Raw genomic sequence first — 27,439 nt, 5'->3', positions numbered from 1 at the left:
AATATATTTATGTTTTCAGGTACAGAGTTGTTATTTAGAACAGTTATTTGATGAATAAGTAGACAAATTATACAAATATCTTCATCTCCATTACATTAAAATTGGTAAAATACATGCACATTAAATGGAACTTATTGTTCTTTGCTGTGACTCTGTTTCTCAAAGTATAGACTCATCACTGTGACCAAAGATTATTTCACTTCTATACTTGACACCCATTAAAAATCTTCAAATGATAGTCTGCATACCTTCCGTAGGAGTTATGTCTGTGGGAAGAAGAAAAGTGTCCATAGGCGTAAAACTTAATGGTGTTAGCTTTTACTGATTTTTATTTTTTTCATTATTTTTCATACATATGGGAAGTTAGAGTAGCTTCAGAGTCATTTAAAAACCTTTTTTAGGAGCCTTCACAAAAACACCCTGCTGCAAAGATCTGTGAATACTGGATTTGGTGGCCATTCAGAGTCTTCCTTCTGTTTCTTGTGTCTGCTCTGTGTTCTGCCTCAGCCAGCTCAGTTATTGTTGTCCCTTTTAGACGCTGTCATAGGGAAACTGTGTCTAGCTCCCATGGTTTGTCAAACTCGAGTAGTCTGATCCCATGTAGGCAGTGATCCTTTATCCCTTTGAAGTATCTTTAGTGAAGAGAGTGGTACTGGTTGTCAGCGCAGAACTTCTACTGGAGAAAGCTGAAAAACAAGCAGCAGCTGAGGGAAAAGCTTATGGAATTGTCCTGAGTAAGTCTCAAAAGATGAAATAGTCCTGAGATTGCTTTAAAAACTTTGTTCTATCTTTTAAGTGCTGTTGTTTGGAATGCAGGAAGCACACCTTAAATGGATTCAGTATCTTTTCCCTGAGAGCTCTCAAAAAGTAGGTGCTGAAGAAGAAACATCAGTGACCCAGGCAGAGTTTTCTAGAGATCAGTTCTTGCTCTGATCCCATGTGATATCTATCAATTGTCTAGATGCTGTAGGATCTTTACTAGTAAAATCTGTAGCTTAGTAGATGAGTGGATAATTCACATGACTGATTAGTTACAGAATCACCTGGTGTGCCCAATTAAATCACCCCAGTGCAATAAAATGCATTTTCAGTATCAGAAAATGTCAGCCAACGCATTTGGAGAAAGAATGCAGGGATGCGGACTAGCTTGGCCAAAGTATTTCAGGAAAGAATCCAGGTGTTACCATGTATAGATGTCTCAACGTGACCTCTCAGGGTCACACTGCGCTAAGCGGGACTTCAATGTGTAAAACACAGAGTACATGGGGCAGAGAGGGGAGCGATCCTGCCCTTGCTGCAGCACCGGGCAGAGGAACGCTGACCACCACACCAGCCGGGGCATCCAGCTGGGGAAAACCGCTGGAAATAGCCCAAAGGAGGAACAGGAAGATAACGGGGCAGAGAGCAGGACCCCAAGCCGGGGCGCAGGAGCTCAGCCTGCCCGAAGCGAGGGCTGCGCGGTGCCTCCACCGCCGCGCAAAGGCCCCGCAGCCGGCGAAACCCGCCGCGACCCCCGGCACCCCGTACCCGCGCTCCCCGGCCGCCCCGCCCCGCCCCCGCGCGACCCGGACACCCTGCTGGATCGGGACCGCCCGCCCCGCGCCCACGCGAGGTGCCACGGGGCTCTCCACGGGCGGAAAGCGCTCGGCGGGCTGCGCGCCGCTCCGCGCGGCTCCGCGCACCCGCCCAGCGCCGTGCCGCGCTGCTCCCGCCCAAAGCGCATCGTCGGCGCGGCGCTCCCGCAGGGCCGGGCCGGGCCCCGTGCACCGCTCTCTGCCGAGCCCGCGGCCCCGGCCCTGCCCTCTCGCCGGGCTACGCCGCCCGCGGCCCCGCCCGCCGAGCCGGCCGCCCGGCGCGCTGCTGCCCCGCTCGGACGGACAGTCCCGCCGGCCAATGCCGCGCGCAGCGCCTAGCCAGTCAGCGGAGCGGGACGGAAATGTACCAATGAGGCCTCGGTTGCTGGGGTCGATCGCAGAGGAACTACCCAATAGGAAAATTCGCGGCGCGGGAGCAGCGCGCCGGTTTGCGTGCCGGCCGCGGGCGGGCAGCGTGAGGCAGGGGTCGGCGGCGGGAGCGGGCGGCGGCTTCGCTGCGCTCCGCGGCCGCTGCGGCGATGGGGCGGGGGCGGGCGAGGAGGCCTCTTCCCTGCCGCTGGTGCCGCCCCCCCTCAGGTGCGAGTGTCGAGGCGCGATAACGCCCGGTTGGCAAAAAAAGAGTCGGGGAGACGGCGCTGACCCGGGCTGGCGGTGACGCGCGCTCCCCTCGCCTGGGGGCCTCTCCTGAGGGACGCCCGGCCGGGGCGGCTTGGCGGGCGGTGGCTCTCTGTGGGGAGGGCCCGCGTTTGCCGGCGTTGCCCTTGGCCCTTCGTTCGGAGCGGCCGTGGGCAGGGCCGTGCCCCCCTCCAGAGGTGGCGAGCGTCCGCGCCGGTGTGCGGGAGAGGGGAGCCGGGGGCCCAGGGGCAGCGAGCCCATGGGCTCTGCAGGGAGGAGACACCCCCGCGTGCTGTAAAAACGCAGCCCGAAACCATCGCGGAAAAGGTGAATGCGAGAAAGGGGTTAACGATTGCTTCCACCTCCCCCTCCGCCCCCCGGCTGGAGAAAGACGGTCCTGGGTACCCTTTGTAACCAGGAATGCGGAGGCGGGAGGGGAAAATCCGCCCGGCTCCCTCTGCGATGCTGTCTCGGTGGGTGAGCAGGCGGCAGCGGGGCCGGTGCCGCCCGGGTGCGCTCCCGGGAGGAGGCGCGGGGAGGGCCGGAGGCGCCGTCCCCGGGAGCCGGGCCCCCGCGGGGCCGCGCCGGGGTGGGGAGGGCGGGAGCGGCGGGCGGGGAGCGCCGCGGGGGGGCTCCGGCTCCCGGGAGCGAGCGGGGAGACGAGGGGTTCTCCTTGACGCGCTGCCCGGCGCCTGCCCGGGATTCACTGAAGAGTTGGGGCTTTTTTTCCCTTTTTTTTGGGGGGACGGTCGCGTCTGGAAGCCAGCAGAAGCCGGGAAGAGAAGCTGAGGACAGAGAAAGAAGAGCAGGCGGAGGAGATGGTGAGCAGGTCGTTGGGCTGGGGGGGGGCTGAATGAGGTCGCCGGGCTGTTTTCTGTGAGGGGTTCTCGCAGGGTGTAGGGCGTTTGGGATGATTTAACATCGCGGCTGCAGACGAGCCTTCTTTGTTTGCGAAAGATCGCTGTTCAAGGGCTGGCAGCGTTCACCAATTTATTGTGAGATACGCAGCGAGGAGTTGGTGTATACGAGTGGCTGAAATTCCATACGCAAGCCACACACACAAGCGACCCCTCAACAAACCGACACCGTATTAATCCTGCAATGTGATGGGCAGGGAGGGAAGTCATTGCTCAGGTTATTTGTGGCATGCAGAAGTGATCAGTCGCTTTGTGGCAAAGACCACGCAAAACTAACCTATTTCTTCACAAACGTGAAATTGATTAGACTTAAAGCCAGAGTTAGGTTTTTTTTTCTTTTAATTTTCACTGCAGTATTACATGATTAAAATCTAACGTTTGAAAAACTTGATCAGCTCTCCAAAATGTTCACTTCTAGTATGCAAATACTAAAGACTGTCTTTCTCCCTTTCTCTCTCTTTTTTTTTTTTTTAATGTAGGCACTTGTTTGTGTGTGTGGAAGGGAGATTTCTTATAACATATACTTTGCTTTTTGCAGCGTACTGTTGTGCCTTAGGTAGGTCACAATACAAAATGTGGTTCTTTGCCTGTTAAAAAAAAACTAAGCAGATTTTTTTTAATATCAAGTAAAGACCTGTTTTTATACTAATAATATCTTAAACACTAGATACAGGTTTGTAGGGAAAGAACCCTGTTGTTTTGTATTAATAGGAATGCTTTATGGTAAAAATAATGATTCTAAATGACAGAATATTGACATTGCCTGATTGTGTCTTCCTGTGGGTGAAGTGCTGCAGTCTGTATGAAGTACATGAGTCTTTTAAGCTTCCATAAATTTAAACATATTTTGTTTACAAAATTGTGCAGGACTGCATGGTGCAGTAGTAAAATCTGAAATTTTAGTGGCGTAAGAAATATTGCAAGGCACTGCAAAAGAAAAAAATTGCAGCTTCATGTTAAAACTGCTGTGGAAAAAATTGTTAGAATAAAGTAATACAGGGTATACGTAGTGACTAAAGTAACTGAAAGGGCTGGATACTTTGGAGTTTCTACAGAAAAAAACAAGTTGTGAACTGTGCTGTGATGTTCATCATTCAAGATGTTTGGATGGATGGCTGCTAAATTTATTTTAAGCAACATCTCTGTGAATGCTTGCCTGAAATATTTAAATTATATGCGCCATTAGGCAAATGGGTTTATCTTCCCATTGCTTGGCTAAAGGAATGTATTGGGAGGGCAAGGTTTGGAAGAACAATACAGTTTGACTGCATAGTCTCACCGCATAGTTTATCCTCGTGTATTGTTCAGAGATGCATAGAATGTTTTTCATTTGACACTGGTGATCTTTACAAAGTTGACGTTGCTGATTCTATTTCTATGCCATAGTTGCTGTCAACATAAATAACTATATTTCAATTAATATAACCATAGATTTGAGCTACTATTTAGCTAGAATAGGTGAAAAATAGTTCGCTTCTTCCTCCTTTGATTTTCATCTATTCATTCGAAAGCTCTGCAATGGATTTCAGTCTCAGCAATTCTTTAATATTGGAAGAAGTGGTAGGAGTTACAAACAGAGAGAGATTCCCATTATATCGAGTTAGGACACTGCATGAGGAATTATAAAATTCCTGCCTTTTGCTTATACTTCAGATTTTTTACAAACTGCAGTTTAGAGAAGGTATCTTCTCCTGAAGACCATCTGCATGCATATTACAGTTCTATAAAACTAAGCTTCTGTATTTGATTTTATGTAATGCAGCACATTATTTCTGCAGTGCTTTTGGTGGATCTTGGTTAGTGTCAGAATTCATACACTGTGAGGAGAACCTGTTAGAATTCTTGTGCTACCAGGCTTATAATTTGTTGCTCTTAATATTTTATTGTGTGAGTATAAATCATTGACACGAACATTGTAAACAAATGCTGTAGCAGCTAAGTGTGAGGTTACATTTAGCTTATGTCTTTACAGTTTAATGGGAGTATGACAGTATCTTGTCTAGTGTGAGTGCATTCTGTTCCTAATAGCCGTCTTAATAATTTCAAAGCAGAAAGGGTAGGTCAAATTTTTGACTCTGTTGCCTGTCTCTACAGAACAAGGAGGAAAAAGGCCAACTGTAGGGTTACACCAATATGGATAGAGAAAGAATTTATCAGGTGTGTTGCATGTAGTTACCTCATTCAGACTTCATATGAGTCACCTGGAAATTAGCATTGAGATTTTTATTAAGATTAAAATCCACATATTCTTAGAAAAGGTGTTCTTTTCGTAATGCAGAATGTTCAGCGTATACAAGTAACTTGGCAAAGGTATTTTCTCCAGGAAGGGGCTTTAGCAGTATCATTGGTTTAAGCATTAAAGTAAGAACAGGGAGGTCTTGAAGTATTCTATCAAATTCCAGGTCGGATGGGGACTGCACCTGTGCTGAAGCAAGAAGGTTAGCCACCTATCTCAAGGTCTGGAAAAAGTACCAGCTGTCTTACGTAATGAAGTGGGTTTTTTAACTCCCTCAACTAACTTGTGTAAAACAAAGCCAAACCCAAAAAACTGTGGTGCAGTTTTTTGTTCCGTGTTTGTCCTTCTCATTCCTACCCTTGCATTTCACAGGCAATCCAAAACAAGCTGCAAAGCTACTTTTGATTCTGTATGCTGAGGTTCTAGAGGTCTAGATCTTCTCCATTAGCTTAGGTTGCATTAATTTTAAAGAGTGTAGAAGATAACTAATTCTAGCAAATCTGATTGTTTTTATGTGTCTGCTTTTCTGCAATGTAAGAACAGCAGCTCAGTTTAGTAATATCCAGTCTTTTGAAAGGCTGACATCAACCCTCTAGCAGCCACATTTTCAAGATGTAGCATTTTTGGTGTGTAATGCATAAATGGATGATCATTTCACAGTAGGTGGACAGCATCTATTATTCATCATTAATTTATACACACTACATCAAACAAAATATAATTTGAGAGTCCTGCTAAGACTCGTTGATTGCCACTCTGTTTCAGGGTAGTTTGACATTTTGACCCACCAAAATACATGTCTTTCTTGGAACATCAGTTAATCTTGGGAATAAAAACTGTACAAGAGACCCAGTGGGAATGTATAAATGGGTGGTATTTTCAAATAGTTTAGTCTCCTGTAGGGAATGCTTGAATTTATTTATTGAAGCTCATATCTAGTCACTGCTCATTCCTACAAAGAACATGATTGAATATATTTCCTTAGAACAGTTGTCATTACTGGGAACATACCATTATTGACACAAATAGCCTTTTTCTGAAAATAATGTAGCTTAACTAAGGCAGGCACCATTATACCCCTGAAATGACTGGCTTTACTGTGGTTTTTTTTTTTGACTGATTGCTTTATCAAATTCTCTAGAAGTTGATACTGTCTTTATACCCTCATTTTTTGCTATGTAGTTATATTTTTGTTGTCCAGTCTAGATAAAATTGATGGAAATGTCACTGGTTCCAAGTAAGAGTCATCTAAAGTTGGTTCCAAGAGGCTGGCTGTAATGAAGTCAATGGATCTGCTTAATCATGTCTTTCAAAATCAGGCACTCTGAGGAATTAAGCCAGAAAAACAAAACCAGTGGGTACTTCTGTAGATATCCTAATCTGTGTTTTCTCAAGTGCAGACTTTTTGCACAAGATAGAAATTGTTTACTAGCACTAGTACACTGAGGAGAGAACCTGAGAGCCTGAGTATGCGCAGTTCTGCACCTCTCCAAACACCTCTTTGTGAGGGATATCTTGGTCTGATTCTGCAAGTCTTAATCCTCTGTAATCAGCTGATATTAATTACCATGAGACAAGCTGAGTGATTTTTGAATGCACAGTATATTTAGAAAGAGCAAAATTGTAATATTTAGATCATAGATTCCAGGCTGAGTAGCCCAAGAAAGTAATTTTCATCCAGCATTTGTCTAGTGGTAGTATTACTGGTGGCAGTATCACAAAGTACTACGATCCATTAGGGATATGTGGACAGGATTGTCCTTCTCCGCTTCACTCTCCAGTTTATATTGCACTTGGAAGATTTTTCTGAACTACATGCAGTATGCTTTATGTTTACAGATCTGATGGCTTTCTTAGACAATTTAGGATCTTTGTTCCAGAAGGGCCTTGACCGCAGTGTCAGAATCTTCTGTGTATGCTTCAGTTGATGTAGTTTATAATCACACAGAATGGGAGGGGTTGGAAAGGACCTCTGTGGATCATCTAGTCCAACCCTCCTGCCAAAGCAGGGTCACCTAGAGCAGGCTGCACAGGACCTCGTCCAGGTGGGTTTTGAATATCTCCATAGAAGGAGGCTCCACAAGTCCTCTGGGCAGCCTGTTCCAGTGCTCCGTCACCCTCAAGGTAAAGCAGTTCTTCCTCGTGTTCAGCTGGAACTTCCTGTGTTCAGTTTATGCCCGTTGCCCTTTGTCCTGTTGCTGGGCACCACTGAAAACTATCTGGCCCCATCCTCTTGATACCCACCAACCATAATTACCTTTTTCCTGCATCCCAGAGCACGTTTCAGAACCTGCACCAGGGTTTTCATGAGCTACTGTGCGGATATATGCCCGTGCACAACTAATCTGTTAGTTTATGATTTGTAGGTCAGGGAGAAATTGAGAATTTGCTATCTAAGCAGTGTCGTCTCTTTGCTGCTTCAGTGCTTACATGGCATCTCTAGTTGGCTGAAGATTAAAAGGACACTGTCAAGGTGTCTTTCACAATTTCATTTTTATTATTTACTTTGTTTGCATTATTATTACTGTCATAAGCCATTGGAAGCTTGAAGTCTAGTGCTTTGTCAACAGGCCTTTGTCCTCCAGAGCAGTTACTGTTTAGCTGCTTATTGTTTATTTAAGAGTTGTGAAGCATTTACTGTCTGGTGAAATACACTACTGAAGAGTTACAGCTTAAACATTGCAAGCAAGTGAGAAGGAAGAGGTGAGTAAATCATTTTGGGGCCAGTCCTGACACTGTGTAGTTATGGTAAACCCAAAATATTTATATATTTCTTCTTTTCCTTATTTCTTTCCAAACTTAATTTGGGAGTATAGAATTAGGCATCAGTGCTTCCTTTGCACAGTCATCCTTGAGAGTGGACTTTGCAGGGGATTGATATCAAGGCCTTCATTCTTAGTTGGATATATTTTGAATTATCTAATGAAGTAAGAATTCTTACAGGTGCAGTGGTATTGACTGGCTTTTTGCTGCTTAGCAGTAGCTTAATTTGGAGTTCTGCCCAGAAAAAAGTGTCTTGACAGGGTCTGGGCTTTGTATCACATGTGCCTTTTTCTTTTCTAAGCTGAATTTTTTTCCCCCGCTCTTATTTCTGCATAAAAGGAATGGTCGTGGGGTTTTTGTACAGAAAAATGCTACCTTAACTTGTTACTGTATGAAAGTCTTGTCTTAATTGATCTATATTTGTTGCAATGTGAAGTTATTGAAACTAGAGCTATAGTTTCCAGTAATTTATTTGCCTGTTCATCTGCTTTGGTGGTGTAATTTCTACCCATGAGTTGGAAGCGTATTAGTACAATTCTTCCGTGGGACCTTCTCATTACAGTAAACATATTCTATTTAATTTGGGTTATGTAGTGATAAAATTTTAAGTAACTGCTGTTCAGAACAGTGACAGAAGTGATTGCAGAGACTTTTACTGGATTATTCCTGTCTAAGAAACTGTGTTGCCGTGTTTGACTCATCAACAGTGTCCACGTCTACTGGATTCTCAGCTTGATGAGAGCTGAATGTATGTAGTGATGATATTGGGTAGACTTATTTTTGACAGTATACAGAGTACCAAAGGTTGCAGAGATTCCCCAGAGGAAAGCAAATTGCAGAGCGACTTCAAATATGGTTCATACAGCAGGGACTGTCTTGGGGAAGGAGAATCTGAGATGTGACACTTAGGTTGGGGTAGTTACAATAACTTCAGGCGTGTCAATTAGGTGCCTGAGTTAGAAAGGGCAGTCCCTTCTGGCTGCAAATAAAAAGAACCGAGAGACAGACAGACTTCTCTGGAGGTTGATTCAGTCTGAGTCTGAATCCAGTGTTTTAACTGGCACTGAAGGAGCCTCTCTCTCTCTGCTCAGTAGCACATATGGAGATTAGTTTCCTAAATTATACGTGTACATCAGGTGCTGAAAGTGAGACAGTGTGAATATTATTTGTGTTATGTATACATCAAAACTTTGAAGAACTTTCACGTGGTAGGTATTGTAATGGCTCATTGAAGGGCTGAATTTTCTTTAGACAACTGTTCATACACCTCGCCTGTGAGGTTAATTGTACGAGGTTGAAGGGAACAAAATAGTTTTGGTCATTTTGCGCAGTTGTCAGAACTTTGAAAGAATGAAAGAGAGTGGTTGGTTGAGTTTCTTGTGATGTGTGTTGACGTAATATCACTCATAGCAGTCTAGCAGAAACCATAAGCTTGCTACCGCAAGAGTTTCTGTCTCTGTTTTGCTGTTGCTGGGAAAGAGAGGAAGCCTGAGGCAAGACTGCCTATGGAGAGAAAGATGGGCATGGGCGTGACTTAGTGTTATATTCGGGTTTGTCAATGAGAATCACTCTAGTGTCAACAGGAGATGCATGGGAAATACAATTAAAGTGTCTCATTAAAAGAGTGTTCCTTTAAAATGGTGCATTTTGTTGTTTTTGGTTTTTTTTAAGGAAATGCAAGTTTTAATAAATGTTGCAGTGCTGCTCTAGAATGTGCAGAGAATGCTGTAGTAATTGGCATAGATATTTTTAACAATATTCTGCTCTTTCCTGTGGGATATAATCCTGTGTATTTTGTTAATCCTCTACAATGGGTTAAAATGGCATAAAGATCAGATTGCTGGAAGTAGGAAGTCTTTTGTCTGTCATGTCTGGGTCAGTTTCTCCATTTTGATAGGCCAGTGACAATGAGTGTTCTTGTTTTGCTGTGTGTCTACTCTGAAGTATTTAAAAGAAAAATGGTTATATATGCCAACATTTATAGAGAGTTTCATACAATTGTGATAATATTATCTATACCTAACTTCTCAATACTTCACAAATCTTTGTCTTACGGTGTCTTTGTCTTATCTTTGTCTGCTGTTGTGTATTGCTGTCAAGTTTTGATTTAGAAATGAACTCTATTTAAAGAAGTAAAATAATCTAATCTTCTACAATTCTTAATCTGATGCAAGGAAGCTTCAGTCATGTTGATTAGTAAAATGACAATAACTATCCATAAAACTTTGATTCAGTTTTGCGTATCCGTAAGTGCAACAATGGTATTGAAAGCATAGTTTTATTGTATGCAGTAGCTAGAAGTTTAAGAGTTTTCCAGTATGTTTAAGACCTAGTCTCTTCTGCCTGAATAAATATCACATTTGACTTTATTTTATCAATGTAATGTCAAGTGAAGTCTCAAACGTGAATCCTAACTTAAACTGGCAGTGTTCTGCTTCTTTGCACCGCAGGCTGGGTCATGCCATGCTGGTAGAACTTCCCCATACATTTTTAGACTGGTTCTTCTTTAATACAGTGTGACAATACAAGTAGTGAGTTATTGACAGCAGCTGAAGTGAGACCATTATGACTGTAATCAATAACACACCTGCACAAAATAACAACTGCTACTAGGGACGCATTTTGTATTGATTCAGGAATTTATGCTGTCTCCACTACACCCAGTCTGCTACTTCCATAATTTATGTAATAAAATCTCTACTTTAGAGAAGCTGTTACTAAGTTAAATACAAACAAATGATGACATATCAAGATGTAAATTACATATTGAAGATTTTACTACAAGCAGAAATAGCACTTGCTAAGTTCTTGTGGGTTCTGATTCAGGACCAAGGCACTTCCTTACTGCAGGCTGAAAGATAATGGAAGTGAAGAACCGTGTTCCCTCTCCTGAGGCAGTATTTTAGAGGTGGAGGGTAAGACACTGCTTGTAATGTGATGTGGCAATGGAAGCTTATGGAGTTGTATAGTCCATAAGTTTGAAACCTTAGCAGAATTTCTTTATCAGTAACGGTAACCCTTATTCCAGTTCTGTGCTTGAACTGGAATGTAATTTTCTCTGAATACTGATACATCCTTATGTGCCTCTCTCTGTTAGAGGAACACATGCTGAAAGATTGGTGCTGTCCTCTGATTTACTTTTCCAAGCCTACAGTGAGTAAAATTGAACAGAAGGTGCAGATTATGACCACGAATTTGGGAATACCGATGTTCCTTCAAAGCAATACCTGGCTTCAGAGAGAACATGTTTATTCCCTTACTTGCTACCTCTCTGTTTGTTTTGTTGATCAGCTGATTAGCCACGAGTCCAGTGGAAAATTACTATGTATTTATACTGAATAGAATAAAATCTCTTGGTGGGTTTTAAGCATGGTAAGAAAAATTAAACAGTGTATCACAAATGTTGGTGTGTGAAGCTTATATGAAGCTTCAAATTCAGTTGTTTGTGTAGATTCATGTATACTTAATTTAACCTTGATTTGACTGTCAAACAGGAAAATAAAATTTGCAAGTATTGCACACACCAAATTCCTAGATGTACAGCCTTCTATTTCTGATGGTGTTACCATCATTGTGTCCAAATATAGCTACAATTTGTCAACAGGGTTAATCTCAGTGTAGTCCAGAGAAATATGCATGTCTTCAAATTTATTGTTGTTCAGGTTACTAAATAAAATCTTAGTTCTTGGTGAACTTCTAGATCTGATTTGTTGCCTGTCTTCTGTTTAGTGGCATTATACCAAAACTCTATCTGCTGTAGGAACAATTACGGTATAAAAGGACTGGTTTTTACTTTAAATGTTCAAGACTCAGGACTAAGAAGCTCCACATCAGGACTGTTTAGTGAAATTCTTCCATACAAAGCTTGAACGAAATCGAATGAACTTTAAGTAGGATATTATATTCTTTTTTATGTAATGGTATATTGCATGTTGTTTTGTTGCTTAATGCTGAGATAAAATTCCCAAAGTGTGACAGAGAAGAATCCAGACAGAACAGTGTTCCTCAGACAATTTTCTTGGGATACTATGTGTAAGATAACCCACTGGTTCTTGAGAACATGTTTTGTGCTGATAATTTGCCCTATACAAAACAAGGATATTTTCTTGGAAGAATGTTTGCTGTGTTCTCTTTCTGACCAGTGTTTCATGATGATACGTTCCTGTAGGTGATAACTAGTCTTCAGATTTTATAGACTACTTGCTGCATTGATAGGGGTGGATGTTTCTGAATCCGAACCTGTGCTCATCTATCTGTTGAAGGAAATAACCACCTCATTTCATTTGTGACACCACAAACCACTTTTCACTGTTTTGAGGCAGAGAAGCAGTATGATAACTGAATTTCAGGAATTTTAGTTTTTAAGGGACTAAAGAAGTAATGTTAAACAGAACTCGACCTTGTTATGTTCATTTAGCTCTCCAGAAAAATCTAATATAACTTGTCTAGTGACATAGAGTCCAGTAACAGAATTCTTGTTTTGTATAGTTAGCAGTGGTTTTAAAATGGAAAATTAACTTAAACTCTAAATATTGCTAATTATATAAAGGTTGATCTTTTCACAATGCTAGGCAAGTATTTGCGTTTAGATGATGGAGAGATTGTACAGGATTCTGTTGTTCAAGGGATTTTACCTTCCTGACTGTTGGAACACACTCTCTTCCCAATGCAAAATTTTGATTTTTCTGGATAGTTACCATTGTACTTTTTCTAAGCCTTACTGAGAGGACGAAAAATGCACTGAGGAATTTCTTGACAAGTAGCAGAGGTCTGATGAGGTTTGCAGCCTGGCTTGCTCAGATTTTGTTTGAAGGAAGATCAGTGGTGGTTGAATCCTGAGTAAAAGTATGTGAGAACCTCTCTGTGATTTATAAAGAAGTGGATATGTTGGCTGAGACTTTCAGTGGTCCCTTAAGAATTTAGGCCCAAATTCTTAAAGTGATTTAGGCACCCAGTTCCTGTTAAATTCCATTATATTTCTTTACAATATTGTCACTGAAACCAAGGGAACTAGTTTTAAGAATCCTTCTGAAGGTTTGGATCACAGGTGTACACTTCCCTTGACTTGTTTCTCTTCGGTTTATGTGGTTGTTTCAGCTTTGTTTTCAAATAAAGATGAGTCGATTTGCTAAGATGTATTGAGAAGTATGTTTAAAGAATTAGATTATTGCAATAATTTAAAAAATGTACTTGCAGATCAGTTTGAGGAAAAAATGTCAGTTTCCTCAGACTACCAAACTAAGAGGAGCTTTTAGCATAAAACTTGATTTTTTGCTTGGCTTACTCTAGGGGATTTTTGATGTCCAAATATAAATGTATATTTGTATACATTTGTGATATCTCGTTAGCTACAGAGATTCAGGGGATTTGGAAGACTTGAGGTCATACAGTAAACACGAGACTTTGTTTTTCTTCGTGCTTGTTTAGAACTGCACACAGACGTTTAGTACATTCCCAAACCTGAGTAAAAGAAGTTCAGAGGTACAGCTGTGAAGAGTTTTAAAGTACAAAGTTTCCATTTATACTACTGTAAAGTATGTAATGAAGTCCAGTCTCCAGTTGAGATTGTGCAATTCAGAGAATATTGAACATCCACGCTTGCCTCAGGCTGTCTAGTGGAGTATATTGCCCACATTTAAACAAATGAATGCACAAATAAGGATAGGCATCCTTCCAAACAGTTCTGTCTATATTTAGCAAATTCTTCTCATTTCCCTCTCTGTAGGAGGGTAGTGATGTTGGTAACATTAGTATTGGCCAACAAAACTGTGAATGGCTTCAGCCCTGTCCTACAAGATATTTTCCTTTCCCATATTATTTTGACCTTGTGTGCTCTCCCTTTCTTTTGGATTAAATCTTTGTGTCCTAGATGAAAAATATGCTTCACATTCTCCATCTGAATGTAGAAATACATAAAAGAAAGTTCTCTAGGCCACGAAGGAATAGGAAGAACTTGAAAATTTCACAAGTTAAATGTTCTGAAATTTGTGAAAGATATAACTAAGTCAGGGGGGCAATACAAAGATATCTCCTTTTTATGGAAACGAAAGATACAGATTCTGTAACTCTTAACCTCATTTTATGTATCAATATTTGAAGGACTGCAGTGCTTCTTGTTAAAAATGCAGCAAGATTTCTATGTAACAATACCTTTAGAAAATACTGAATTCAGTATGTCTAGTTTTCTTAACTGATACTTGCATTTTCCTTTCTTAAACTTACATATTATTCAAATATGTATTAAAGATGATGCTGCAGCTGGCAGGCGTGAAAGATGCAGTCTAATTCACAGTATAATCTGCATGATTTTCCTAAATAAATTACTAGCTTCAATTTAAGAAAACAGGAATAACTGTCTAATCTCATACTTGCTACATGGAGGTGTTTGTGTTTCAGTAGGGAGAACTTGTAGCTGTTAAATTTGGAAAGTAGCTGGTGAGAGTTGTCTTTTTCTCCCCCGCCCCCCCCCCTTTGCTTTTTTTAAATGAGGGAGAGAAGTATTCCAAGCTCCCATCCACTTGAGGCCAGAACAAGACTAAACACAGGTTTTCATTAAATTAATTTCTTTCCTTCTGTGTTTTCATCAGGAAACAAGTTGTTTAACATTAATTTACAGAGAATAGCCTTTAGCTGTTGAACTTACCACATTGTTCAGCAAATGTCAAAATAAGATGCAAAATTTTATGTCCCATTGAATCGAAAATAGAGGAGTGGAAAAGCTTTGGAACTAGAGGGACAGAAAACTAGTCAAAGCAGATAGTCATAAACACCTGTAAGATCATCTGGTCCATCTTTTCAAGATTTCTCCATGTAGCGTACAAAATCTTTGCTTCAAACTGTAATGTTGTGTAGTAACTCAAGGAGGAGACCTCAAATTTCATTCCAGTTCCCCTTCTGCTAAGTTTGGAATAAGTTATTTCACTGGCTGGTTTGCTGTTTTTACTTCCAAGTACACTGTCTCTCAAGGCTTCAGTGTTTAAGGGCTTAGATACTGTTCCTGGGACAGCAGATTATGATGAACTGTATAATACTCATTTTGGTAATATAATACTTAAGATAGCATAGGTCATGTTTCCTGTGTCAGCTGCATCTCTGAACCTTGTGGGTCTGGGACAGTAGTCTGTGTTTAGCACTTCTTTCACTTTGTGATACTTATGGAAAATACTATTTCCTTTTCTTTCAAATATGAATTTGTATAGATTCCATAACCTTCATCTGCGTTCCTACAGCTAAGTGCCTGGCTTTGGTATTTTAGGAAAATGAAGTAATATGTAGTAGTTACGTCTTAAAGAATATACTCTAAGCTGCCAGCATGTTATATCATTGCTTTGGCATCACAGAAACTGGAGCTGTAGAGTAAGCAAATGATTTCACATTGGAACTTCCACTGCAATTTAGCAGTGTGGGCTTTCCTCTGAATCTGGGCAGCTCTGCTGTTCTTCTGCCTTTTAAGCATCTTCTACATGTCAGCTTCCCAAGAACTGATCGTTCTGATGGTTGAAAATTTCTCCATACTTCAGCTTATTTAATTGGTTTCTATTTAGCCAGTTCATATTGGTTTAGCCTTGTGCTTCAGTGGCTTCTCTTTTTCTCTTTTTCTCTCTCTGAGAACTGCATGTTTAGTATATTTAGTGAGGACAGTTCTACCTCCTTTCAGCCTTTATTTTGCTGGGCTAAGTAATGCAAACTTTTATTCTCCGCTCATCAAATGGCTAGTCCATTCTCAGGTTGTTTCAGTAGTCCATATTCATGCTGAGTTGATCTTTCTCCGATATGGATTTCTGGGATATCATACTGAATTCCAGATGCAGTTCTTGTGCTGTCACATACACTGGTATTAGCAATTCCTGCCTTCTACTGAAAATCGTTCACTGTTAGATCTTAGTATTACCTTGTCCTTTCTCACATACAGCTCTCCCAGTTCTTATATAGTTGACTTAAGTTGACTAATACTTCTTTTTCCCTTCTCTCCTGGAGAAATCCAGGCTAAGTCTACCATTTTGAGTCTTACTGAAAATGTACGCATGCTAAAAAAGATGATTTTTTGGTTCTCAGGTGTAATCGAATGTAGTGTGTTTTGTTGCTTTTTCTGTCAGACTTCATGAAGTGACCGGTGTAAAGAACCAGGCACTAGATATTAGCAATAGTTTAGATAAATAGGGAATACCCCAACTAACCAGGCACTAGAGATTAAACAATAGTTTAGTTCAATAGGGACTATCCCAACTAACACTCAAATGAAATAGCTAAGCTTTATGTAAGAGAGTATACTGCTGTGCTCCTTTTCTCAGTATATTTCTCTTTTACTGTGTTTAGTTTGAGAGAGAATTCTAGTAACACCAACCATTTCAGGACCTTATGTCTAGAAAAGGTGGATTGAATGGCAGCACTCAAGAGGGTTGTCATCAGCAGCGCTGAGTCTAGTTGGAGGCCTGTAGCTAGTGGTGTCCCTCAGGGGTCAGTACTTGGCCCAGTCTTGTTCAGCTTATTCATCAATGACCTGGATGAAGAGATGGGGTGTACCCTCAGCAAGTTTGCTGATGGCACAAAATTGGGAGGAGTGACGGATACAGCGGAAGGCTGTGCTGCCATTCAGCGAGACCTTGACAGGCTAGAGAGTTGGGCACAGAGGAACCTGATGAAGTTCAGCAAGGTCAAGTGCAGGGTCCTGGACCTGGAGAGGAACAGCCTAATGCACCGGTACAGGCTTGGGGCTGACCTGCTGGAGAGCAGCTCTGTGGAGAGAGACCTGGGAGTGCTGATGGACAACAAGTTGACCATGAGCCAGCAATGTGCCCTGGCTGCCAAGAAGGCCAATGGGATCCTGGGATGCATTAGGAAGAGTGTGGCCAGCAGGTCGAGGGAGGTTCTCCTTCCCCTCTACTCTGCCCTAGTGAGGCCCCATTTGGAGTACTGTGTCCAGTTCTGGGCTCCCCCGTTCAAGAAAGACGAGGAACTACTGGAGAGAGTCCAGCGGAGGGCTACGAAGATTATCACAGAATCGCGGAATGTTAGGGGTTGGAAGGGACCTCTGTGAGTCATCTTGTCCACCCCCCCTGCGAAGCAGGGTCACCTAGAGCAGGTGATGATGAGGGGACTGGAGCATCTGTCCTATGAGGAAAGGCTGGGGGAGCTGGGCTTGTTTAGCCTGAAGAAGAGAAGTCTGAGAGGGGGCCTTAGAAATACCTATAAATATTTTAAGGGTGGGTGTCAGGAGGATGGGGCCAGACTCTTTTCAGTGGTGCCCAGCGACAGGACAGGGGGCAACGGGCACAAACTGAAGCACAGAAAGTTCCATCTGAACATGAGGAAGAACTTCTTCCCTCTGAGGGTGACAAAGCCCTGGCACAGGTGGCCCAGGGAGGCTGTGAATTCTCCTCCTCTGGAGATATTCAAGACCCGCCTGGATGAGGTCCTGTGCAGCCTGCTGTAGGTGACCCTGCTTTGGCAGCGGCTTGGTCTAGATGATCCCCAGAGATCCCTTCCAACCCCTACCATTCTGTGATTACACGGGGAGTTTTAGAGAATGCTGGCATACTAGCCAGGGAACAGAGGGACTGAGGTCATTTTCCCCATCAGGAGATGGGCATTAGTTGTGATGAGAGAACGACAACAATTGGCAATAGACATTTTAAGCATAAATAAGGCTATATAATGGCTTTCTATTAGTTTTATATTTTGTGTTACAGGCTTACTACCTGTGCGATAATGAATAAATACTGCTGTATTTTGAAACTACTGTGGTTTACTTTATTAAACAAATTGGTTACTGATCCCTGCAATGAAAGAACTTGGAGGTGCCAAATGCAGATGTGTCTGTTGCAGTAATGCAGTTGGGAAAAGGAGGCTGTAGGCTAGAGTTTTAGTGTGCATGTGATTGTACTGTGTGGTTCCACCAATGATGCTGGAAGCAAGGCCTGTGAGAGAAACCTTCTGGCCCTTGAGAGGCCAAAAAAAAAAAAATCTATGCTGTAGTTCATCATCATACCAAAAAGAAGCGAAAGACTAATAAGAATCGCAGAATAAACTCAACCTTTTCCTGTGAAAAGAGGTTGAAGTCTAGGGGAAAGCAGCTGGTCTCACAAAGGAGAGAGTGCTATTTTTTAATTTAAAATTTTTTAATGGTTTTTCTTAGGCAGTAAACTAAGATATTTTGGTATTATAAAAGCTTCAAAAACCGTAATGCAGGTATCTCTGTTAAAGGACAGAGCTATTGTTTCAGAAATAGATGAACTTGGAGCTGTACTCTGTAGGAGAAGTCCCAGTCTTTGGAGAGTTTCCAGCTTTGGTTAAATTCAAAAGGATAAGTGGTGTGGAGATCTCAGAAGCTTTACTGACTCCATAGTAGCTCAGTTAAGAAAACTAGAATTTCACAGTGTGTCTGATTTAAATGAGCTTTCTACTGTCTGTAGATCTGTTAAGTATATCTACATGTACTCATGAGACTGCTATACTGAGACTATAATTATTTTGTTTACCATTTTGAGATTGATGTGAATGGAATCAATACCAGTTACTTTGCTTTTCATTACTGAGAGCATCTGAAATGTTGACCAACCTTACCTTTCTTGTGTCAAACAGATCACAAAGCCCTTGTATACACACCATTTGACCTTCCAGGACATTCTGCAAGGAACTGGCAGGCTTAGCATGGCACTTTTTTTCTGACTTGAAGAAATTAAATCTAATTAGGAGGATCCTACTAATACAGTGTAGATACAGATTACAGGTGCACACAGTGTGTGGAGAGTCCGGAGTGAAAATAGCTGTAATGAAGAAGAGGGGCGGGGAGAAGAACCTGAAATAGGCGGACTTATTTTAGAGTACAAGACTGATAATTTAGTGACTTCAGTAGCTGCACAGGTATAAAATATTTACAGCAAGTTGGAGAATTCTAGTGGGGGAAAATAAATCTCTCAAGGCATTTTCTTCTAGAGAATATAAAATGAGAAAGGAATTATGCACAAATACAACAATTACACAGTTTTAGTATTAGGAATTAACTGCCTGATATTCATTTCTCTCTTCTTCACACAGGTGTGGTTTGACTGAGTACACCTGAATTTCTTACGTCTTGTAAGAGGAGAATCATGAACAGAACTGACTTTTCCTTGGGAAACCTTTGGCATTTCACTGCCTGTTAACATTGTCTTTCTCACAGCAAATGTCACTTGTGACTTTTGTAATAAAGAATGAAAAAATACATGCTTGTGTACTCTTGTCATTTCACATGAAATCAGGTGACTGATTTCGGACAGAAATCTCGAGAGCATTGAGTTTATACAGGTTTTTCCCAGTTCCACCTCAGAATAACTGTTTGCATGTATTTTTGGAGGGAAGGAATATTAATAGTAGATTCTTCGTGAGAAACTAATTATTTAAACTATCTTTGACACTATGAAATTGAAAGAAATTTATTGGGTGTGTACAATAGCAAGACAAAACCCAACTGTTTTACAGTAGTTGTAATATCCAGGAGTAAAAAATACACGCTTGTTTTGTATGTCCTTGTGTGACTAGGGAATTTAGAGCAGTCATTGGAAGATGAAGGAATCCAGCTCTCTGCATTATTGGACCCAGAGGCCATACTGTGTCATTACTAATGCATGCAGGCATGTTCAATAAATTTCATGGTTATACATCTTATTGTCATTTTCAGAGCTCATTGATTTAAGCAGCTCCCACTGATGAAGAATACTACAACAGGCAGCATGGCCTAGTATGCTGATAGGTATGAAGTGAAGTCGTCTTTTGATCAGAAAGAGAGAAAAAAAGAATTACCGTAAGGGTGAACTGAACACTGGAGCAAGTTGCCCAGAGAGGTTCTGGAGATTATGTTCCTGGAGATTTTCAAAACCTGACTGGAAAAGATCCGGAGCAACTTGCTCGCAATTGATTCTGCTCTGAGCACGGAAATTGTACCAGGTGATCTCCAGTGGTCCTTTCCAACCTCAACTGTTCTTTGATTCTGTGAAAAGGTGGTGGTGAATGATTGAATATCCTTCAAATTATTCTGTCTTCTACAAGGAGAAGCAAAATTGCAAGGTTCCTGGTGGTGCAAAGGGCAGGAAGTCCAGAAAGGTATTTCAGGGATGCAAGGCAATCTCCCTTGACATTTCTCGCCAGTGGGTGTAACCCATCAGTGACTCTCGCAGCATAGGCAAGGGGTGTGAGGGGAGAGCTGGATGGACAGAGCTGTGGGCCAGGCTGGGATGTGGCTGCAGTTCTGAGGGTACTATTGGCAGCTGCATTTATGAAAGTCTGGTTTGTTTGGTTTTTTTGAACCAACTTAGTTGTATTCATTGAAGTTAACATTTAAGGTTAAACTCCTGCCTTTAGTGAAATAAAGAATTTTGAAAGGTTTATTTAAATTTAAAGGCTTCCACTATCCCTTTGTACAGCTGGCTTCAAAGCATATGGGTTGTAATCTTCTAATGAGTTTTGGCTTTGCCAGCAGATAGCTGTTTCTTCCACTGTCTTGTTTGTTTCTGTTAGGCGTTTTGTACTTTGTGAGTGATATTTGCAATTACTTTTCTACAATACCATGTTAGTAACAGCAGCAGGAAGCCATAGTTAGTTCAGCTGGAACATTTTGGCTTCTGAAGTTCTTGTTGTTGCATTGAGAGTAAGAAATAACCGCCTGCTTATCTTTGTGGTATTCTGAGTCCCTTCTTCCTTCCATCCCCTTTCCTTTTTCAGTACTACTTTATTGGTTAGACTTAAGAGAGATGGTAGGAATAGTCCAAGTTGATTGTAACAGATAGTGTCTGACGCGGATGTGTCTGTAACTAGGAAGATGAAAACAATGGACATTAAATATTTTGGACAAGCTGAAAGAAGTTTCTAAAATAGTTCATAATTGTCTTGCCTGTTTAGACTGGATAAACAGAGCAAAAATGATTTATTTATACAGATTTCTGAAGAGCCTCAGAATTCCTGTGTTGTATTAAGCTGTATTTCTGCTCAGTGCTCACTGCTTTTTGTTGACATATTTAATGTTACCCGTAACTCTTGTCAGTGCAGTCCTCCTGTTAAGAATGTGATACTGCAGTGCAGTTGTGCGACCGGAGATCTGTGCTTGGTTTTCACCTGTACAACTGGTCTGCATTACAGTACCTTGAGGACATATTTGTAATATTAAAAGAAAGGTGCTTAGCCTTTGTTTGAAGTCTTCTCTCTGCAGAACTAGGTTACCTAATGAGCATGTTTTACTCATCTCGTGGGCACAAAGCCTGAGCAGTGAAATCTGTGGCAGCAAAATGAAACAATTTTTGAACCAAGTCATCATTTTCAGCATCGATAGAAAGTCATGCCCTTGTCAGCTGGCGTTGGTTCAACAGAAGGTGCCAGTCAGAATTGACTGCCTTATGCTGAGAGCTGTTCTTTAAGAGACCTTCAGCCTTTGCTATGTTTGGAATTGCTAACGTGGTGGGTCTTTTGAATGTTTATAAGAGACTTACTAAGGTAATCCTTACTGCACTTCTTCGGAGTATGTACTCCTTACTTCTCGGTAACTGGTCTGGCAGAAGGAAAGTTTGTTCAAGCTCATGACAGATCACTAGCTTAAGTGCTCTTCTTTCCATCATTTCTTCTCTCCTTAGTGTTCTGTGTTAAGCCATGATACATATTTGACAAGTTCAAAATACAACTCCACTTGTACTACTTCTGTAGTTTCAAAGTTGGCTTGGTTCTTGAGAAATTCAGACCTTCTGGGACGTGGAGTTTGGCAGACTAAACTTTTTAAGCAAGGTTGTAAGTGAAGACTGTAAATCTTGTTCTCTTGCTTTGCTGCTTGACTTAGCTAGTGTATTGCTGAGCTGTACTGTACATGGATATCCAAAATCGCATTACATCCACACCCCTTACAATTTTAAGAGTATGTTATTGCAGAAAGCTAAGGATATGTTTTAGTAGCAGGTGACTGTCATCAAGAATTGCTCTAGTTTGATCTTTTTTGCAGTGCATGTATGATACGCTTCAGTTTCTCTTCCCATGAATCAGATGCTGAATAGTGGTCAGTCTAATCAAGTGAAAATTACCAGAATGTGGAACAGACTTTTTGAGCTATGTTGCCCAAAGAAGGGAAAAAGTGATGACATACGTAGATGTAAGTTACACATAATTATAATTTCTTCCTGAAATCTTCCTAGGTGCTACAGGCATGTGTAGGTAGCAGAGTACCCAGATTTGTAGCTCAAGTCACATCTTGATTTTTATTGAAAATGTGAATTAAAACAGCTTGCTGTTCAGTTTTTGATTTTCTTAATCAGTGAGATTCTTAATAGTGATTTTTTTTTAATAGGCTGTAACTTTCCCCTTTTTTTAAAGAGTAGAAGCTTTTACAATAGTTCATAGAGAATTGCCATATTTTCTTGAGAAATAAATTTAGAAGGGTCAGTTTAGGATTTGTTGCAATCTTTTAAAACTTAAGCTATTATTGGCTTCTTTAAATCTGTAGTATTACACTACTGATGTCTGTTTATTATTTCTGATTATTATTGCTGTTTACATTTCTTTTTGGTTAGGGGAAATCGTGTGTTTACAGGGCAAGGAACGGCAAGATTTTGCCTCTGACCTCTGGATTGAATTGCTCAGCAGGCAATTGTCTGAATTGCTAATAAAAATGAAAGTTTTGAGAAAAATTTTTGCCTGAGGTTGATTTTGTACCGATACACATTTCTTATGATTCTACCATCTCCCTCACTGCTGCTTCTGGAACAACATGACCCCTTTAATGGAATTTTATTTTGTGACAAGCTGAATTTCCGTGTACGTGCTCTACTTGCTAGTATGTTACATGTCTGTGATGAGATTTCTCCTTTGTTCTGCAATAATTAAAAGCATTTGCTTATCAGAGATAAATAAAGCATCCTGTTTACTAATAAGATAAATTTTCCTGAAGTGTCATCCTGAATCACTGGAATTACTTTATTAAGATATAGGGTTGCCTTATAACTTGTAAATTACGAAATGAAACATAAAATTTACTGTGGAAGGTGAAGGCACACAGGGAGAGTATATGGGTTTTGTAAGGCAGCCAAACGCTGACTGGCTTACAAGAATGAGGGGGGGAAAAACCCAGTCTTCCTTCATAAAAGCAATCTGCAGATAGCTTTTTTCTTTTTTTTTTTTTAGATCTCTAAAAAAAAAAATCAGTTTCTCTGATTTTTCTGTTATTCCCATTGAGTGCTCATACATCTTTTGTGGGTCTGAGCATTCGTAATTTTTTTACTGGTATTAGTGGGTTCAGGTTGGGGCTTGTGTGTGAGCACTCTTCATTGAGGACTGTGGGGAAAAAAGAAAACCAAACCAAAAAAACCCGAAACAAACCCTAGTTATTGGTGAAACACTGGAACGCTTGCCCAGAGAGGTAGTGGAGGCCCCGTGCCTGGAAACATTCAAGGCCAGGTTGAACGGGGCTCTGAGCAACCTGGTCTAGTTGAAATGTCCCTGCTCACTGCAGGGGGGTTGGACTAGATGACCTCTAAAGGTCCCTTCCAACCCAAAGCATTCTGTGATTCTATTTGTGATATTGATTACTGAAATCCCTGCTGTTAGGGAGTACCCCGTCTGTCAGTGTGACTATCTTCCAAATCCAGTCTAGCCAGCAGCAGCAGGACCAGTGGCCAGTGGTGCGTCGGCGTTGTAGTGGTATAGCTACACTTGGGCATATGTATATTCCTCTGTGTCTTGCCCAATATGTAGTGATAACCAAGAATTCTATGGTACTGCCATTCAAGTATCCTGCTTCCCCTTTTTTAACTTTAGCAATTCTGTAGAGAAATCGAGGATCTAAAGGTGTTTAGATTTTAAGGTCAGGGTAAAGTTTATCCTCTTCTCTCCTGTAACCCCAGTGCTCCTTGCTCTTACTGATCCACATGAAATGAAGGTGCAAATTCCAGCTTGCAGCGTACCGATGGAATCAGATGTATTTCTAGTTTGGAAACAAAGGCAGGTAGAACAGTTAGAATTTTATATTTTTTGGAGTTAAAATAAACACAAAGAACAGTTGATCCGGACTTGGCTGAATGTAGCCCGGCACAGTGTTTTTGTTCCCTGGGAATTAACACTTTTCTATTATTGTTAACTTGATTTGAAAAATTCTCCAGTTTCCTTGTAACCTCAAGTATGTATGTTTTCTGTGGAAAATACTGTTGTATGTATGTAACAAGTGTTAGGTCATTGAAATAAAGCGTATGACCCACAAAAAATACATTTAAGCAAAGAGATAATGAGGAGAAACATGTTGACTATATTGCATCTTGTTACTGTACACTTAATTTCTTTTTGGATTTTGTGACCCAGAGATTTCAGGAGAAACTTGTCCACATTCTAGAGCATTCAAACCAGATAAAACATTTCTACTGTGAACTTTGATTTCAGGAATTAGGAACTCCAGAGGCTGATGAAAGTCTTGACTCGGCTGTTTTGAACTAGGAATAGCAGTGCAATTTTGGCAAGTGTTTGAGCTGTGAGGCTGTGTGTAGGGTTGTCCCGTTACTCATGTCAACAAGCCAATAGTCACATTAGTGACAGAGTTTGATCTCTCTCTTCTGTTTTTCAGGGATATCCGTAACTTTGAGTTGTGCTTTATGAGCAAGGAAAGGGGCCTAACAACTCGCCTGAAACGGTGGTAAGAGTTGTCAGAATTTCCTGACATATATTTTTCTTTCTTTTGTTAACTCCACATGTTCATGTCTATGAAATCTAGAAGGCAAAATTGTTACTAATTTAATCTGTCTTGCTATTGACCGTTCCAGACAGTCTCACAATTGTCATTCTTTAGCCAACAATAAAGTGGCAAAAGACTAAATTCATTTTATAGTGATAACCTTTAGTGACCTTTTTCTGAAGCAGTAGGACTGTTGAACTGAGTATGGCTAAAGTATGCAAGAGTTTGAATTAGTCTGCTTGGAATAGCAAAGCACCATATAAAACCAAATGTCTGTATAATCAAAATGTAGAATAATTAACTGCATATAATGTAAGTAATAATAAAGCTTCCAGAACTCCATAAATGGACCTTTTCAAAATGTTTTGTTCTGCTGCTGTCCTGCTTTTAGACAAGAGGTGAACTGGTTTCCCACCTTGTAACTGCCTGCTCTCAGCCACTCTGTTTTGTGTTCAGCTCTATGATTAGACTTCATTTGAGGTTGTTCTCTGAGCTCTCTCTGCAGCAGTCTGTGGCACATGAATGTAACACAGGTATAAATTCAGTGTTTATCTACTTGTGTGATGGGATGTATGGCTTTTTGCAGCGTTTGACCTTTCTGCAAACTTACTGGTTTTAAGGGAAGGGCCCTTGTCAGAACGGTACAGTCAGCATAGTCAAAGATCAAGCAATTAATTAGTTTGTATGTCTTCTGATGACTTGGGAAGTCATTTCTGAGAACTAGCCAGACGGAAGTTTTCTTACACAAGGAAAAGCCGTCTGCGCTGGGATAAAGGAACATAATTCAAAAAAGTTGGTCTTTTAAATGACTGAAACCAGAAGGCAGGTGTACTTGGTAAATGAATAAAATTCATTGATTAATTTAAGCTTTTAAAAGCCTTAATTTTCTAATTGAATTTCTTTTGATAGTCTCTTTCTAACTTTGTTTTAGGGAAAGTAGAATGTTCAGTGAAAGATGGGAATACAGTTTACACGATATAAGCAAAACTGGAAGTTACTGCTTCTTAGTATCCTAAACAATAGGTGGGAGCGTTGGGAGATTTCTTAGGAGATTTTTCAGCGTGACAAGTCATCGTGAGGGGAAAGTTGTAGTATTTAGAGCAAAGGAAAATAATTGTAGGGGTGAAAGGGAGTAAAGTGACAGAAACTGGGAGGAGTTACCTCTTACCAAACAGCCTCACCACTTGTTCAAAATTAGGAAAAAAGTAGCAGACCATCAAATGAGATGCTGTTTGTGGGTGCATGAGCAACCTAGTGTTATTCTGCAGCATATTTGTGAAGTAAAGGAATGTACAACTTTGAAAATGTTCCTTCTCTTTCTGCACTGAAGGAACAGTAGTAATTGTGCTATCATTACCATAGATATTTTTTACATAGTTCATGTCTAAGACTGATTTGCTTGTCTCAGAAGTGAGGTATGTTCACTACTCATTTTAAAGAGTATGTCACCCTTCATCAGGAGTGCCATACATTTTCAGAATGATGCTGCACTCAATTTATTACTTGCCAGTGCTGAGGAATGCTAGTTAGTTCCTTTACAAGTGCGAGTCATTGGCTGAGACTGCTCACTTATGTAACAATTCTAGGTGTCTTTTTTTGATTGATTATTGACTTGTGGTTTTAATGGTAAAATAGAATTGCATTTTTTTTGCCAGAGACATGTTAGTGGAAAATCTGAGAAGCTGGAGCCATTTGGAACTGCTCTTGCTCCCACTGAGGCCAGCAGTAGCATTTCTGTGGCTTTCGGTGGGAGTAATGTTACACTGTCTGAATGTGAAGACTTTTCATCTTCTTTCAAAAAACACTTATAATAGTCTGCTACAGCTAGAGCTATATGAAAACTAAGTAACTATTCTACTACTTGATGATGATAAAAAGATCTTTTCTAAGTAGGAGAAAGAAGTTTTAGCCATTTCTGTTATGCCAGCATATTGATTTTTTTTTGAATACCTACAGCCCTGAAAGTCATTGCACCATAAAAACTGGTTATCAAAAATTATTTTGCTTATATCATCCAGTGTGATTTATGATACTATATGCACGAGTAAGTCTAAACAGACAGATTGCCTGCTCACAAGACCAGAAGTTGCGCTGCAGGATGAATGCTTAGTGGAGTAGTGGTAGACATGGCCTAAATTCTACCATCACAGATGTTACTTGTCATGTAAACAGGGAATGCAGATTAGTGTGCAATTTCATGAATACACGTAAAGTCTTCAAACCTGTGTATTATTTCTCAACTCTTAGTAAAAGCTTAATATAATATTGAGTGACATTTTCATGGATTTGATTTAAGAAAAAGATTTACTCTTTTTTGAAGGTGAACACTTCAAAAAGTGAGATACTACCTCAGCTATGCAATAACTTTCATTAAGATTTTTTCTTTAATCCGCTGTAGAAAGATGCTATTACAAGTGAATTTGGCATAAAAGCTTCTAGCCAATGGTTGCCCAGAAATGACGGTGAAACTTTAAAAATAACTACCTTGTCAGAAATTAATACTGAAAAGATATTTCCAGAACTGCAGTTATGTGATTTAAATGGTCGGTTTTGATTGTAATATGCAAAATGGATTTGACTTGATTTGAAACGTATTTCAGACCTGAGCCATCCAGAACATGTGTTTTTATCTGTTATAATC

The 27,439-nt window shown here is 40.8% G+C and overlaps 1 protein-coding gene across 10 annotated transcripts in view; it reads left to right on the top strand.

The window, feature by feature from the left end:
* Positions 1 to 2,063: 2,063 nt before the first annotated feature.
* ARVCF (ARVCF delta catenin family member) overlaps positions 2,064 to 27,439 on the top strand; it is a 300,745-nt gene continuing 275,369 nt past the window's right edge. For 4 of the 10 annotated variants that reach the window (XM_075434697.1, XM_075434696.1, XM_075434695.1 and 1 more), the window contains exons 1-3: positions 2,064 to 2,537; positions 2,973 to 3,031; positions 24,691 to 24,759. The gene's annotated coding sequence lies outside the window, so the exon portion shown is untranslated. Of the gene's footprint in view, positions 2,538 to 2,618; positions 2,684 to 2,972; positions 3,032 to 24,690; positions 24,760 to 27,439 lie in introns of those variants that run through there. The other 6 variants (XM_075434698.1, XM_075434692.1, XM_075434687.1 and 3 more) reach the window with 5 other exon arrangements.

Source organism: Opisthocomus hoazin, chromosome 13, assembly GCF_030867145.1.
Source record: "Opisthocomus hoazin isolate bOpiHoa1 chromosome 13, bOpiHoa1.hap1, whole genome shotgun sequence".
NCBI classification, from domain to species: Eukaryota; Metazoa; Chordata; class Aves; order Opisthocomiformes; family Opisthocomidae; genus Opisthocomus; species Opisthocomus hoazin.
Note: the sequence above shows the minus strand (reverse complement) of the source record. Positions and strands in the feature narration are given on the sequence as shown.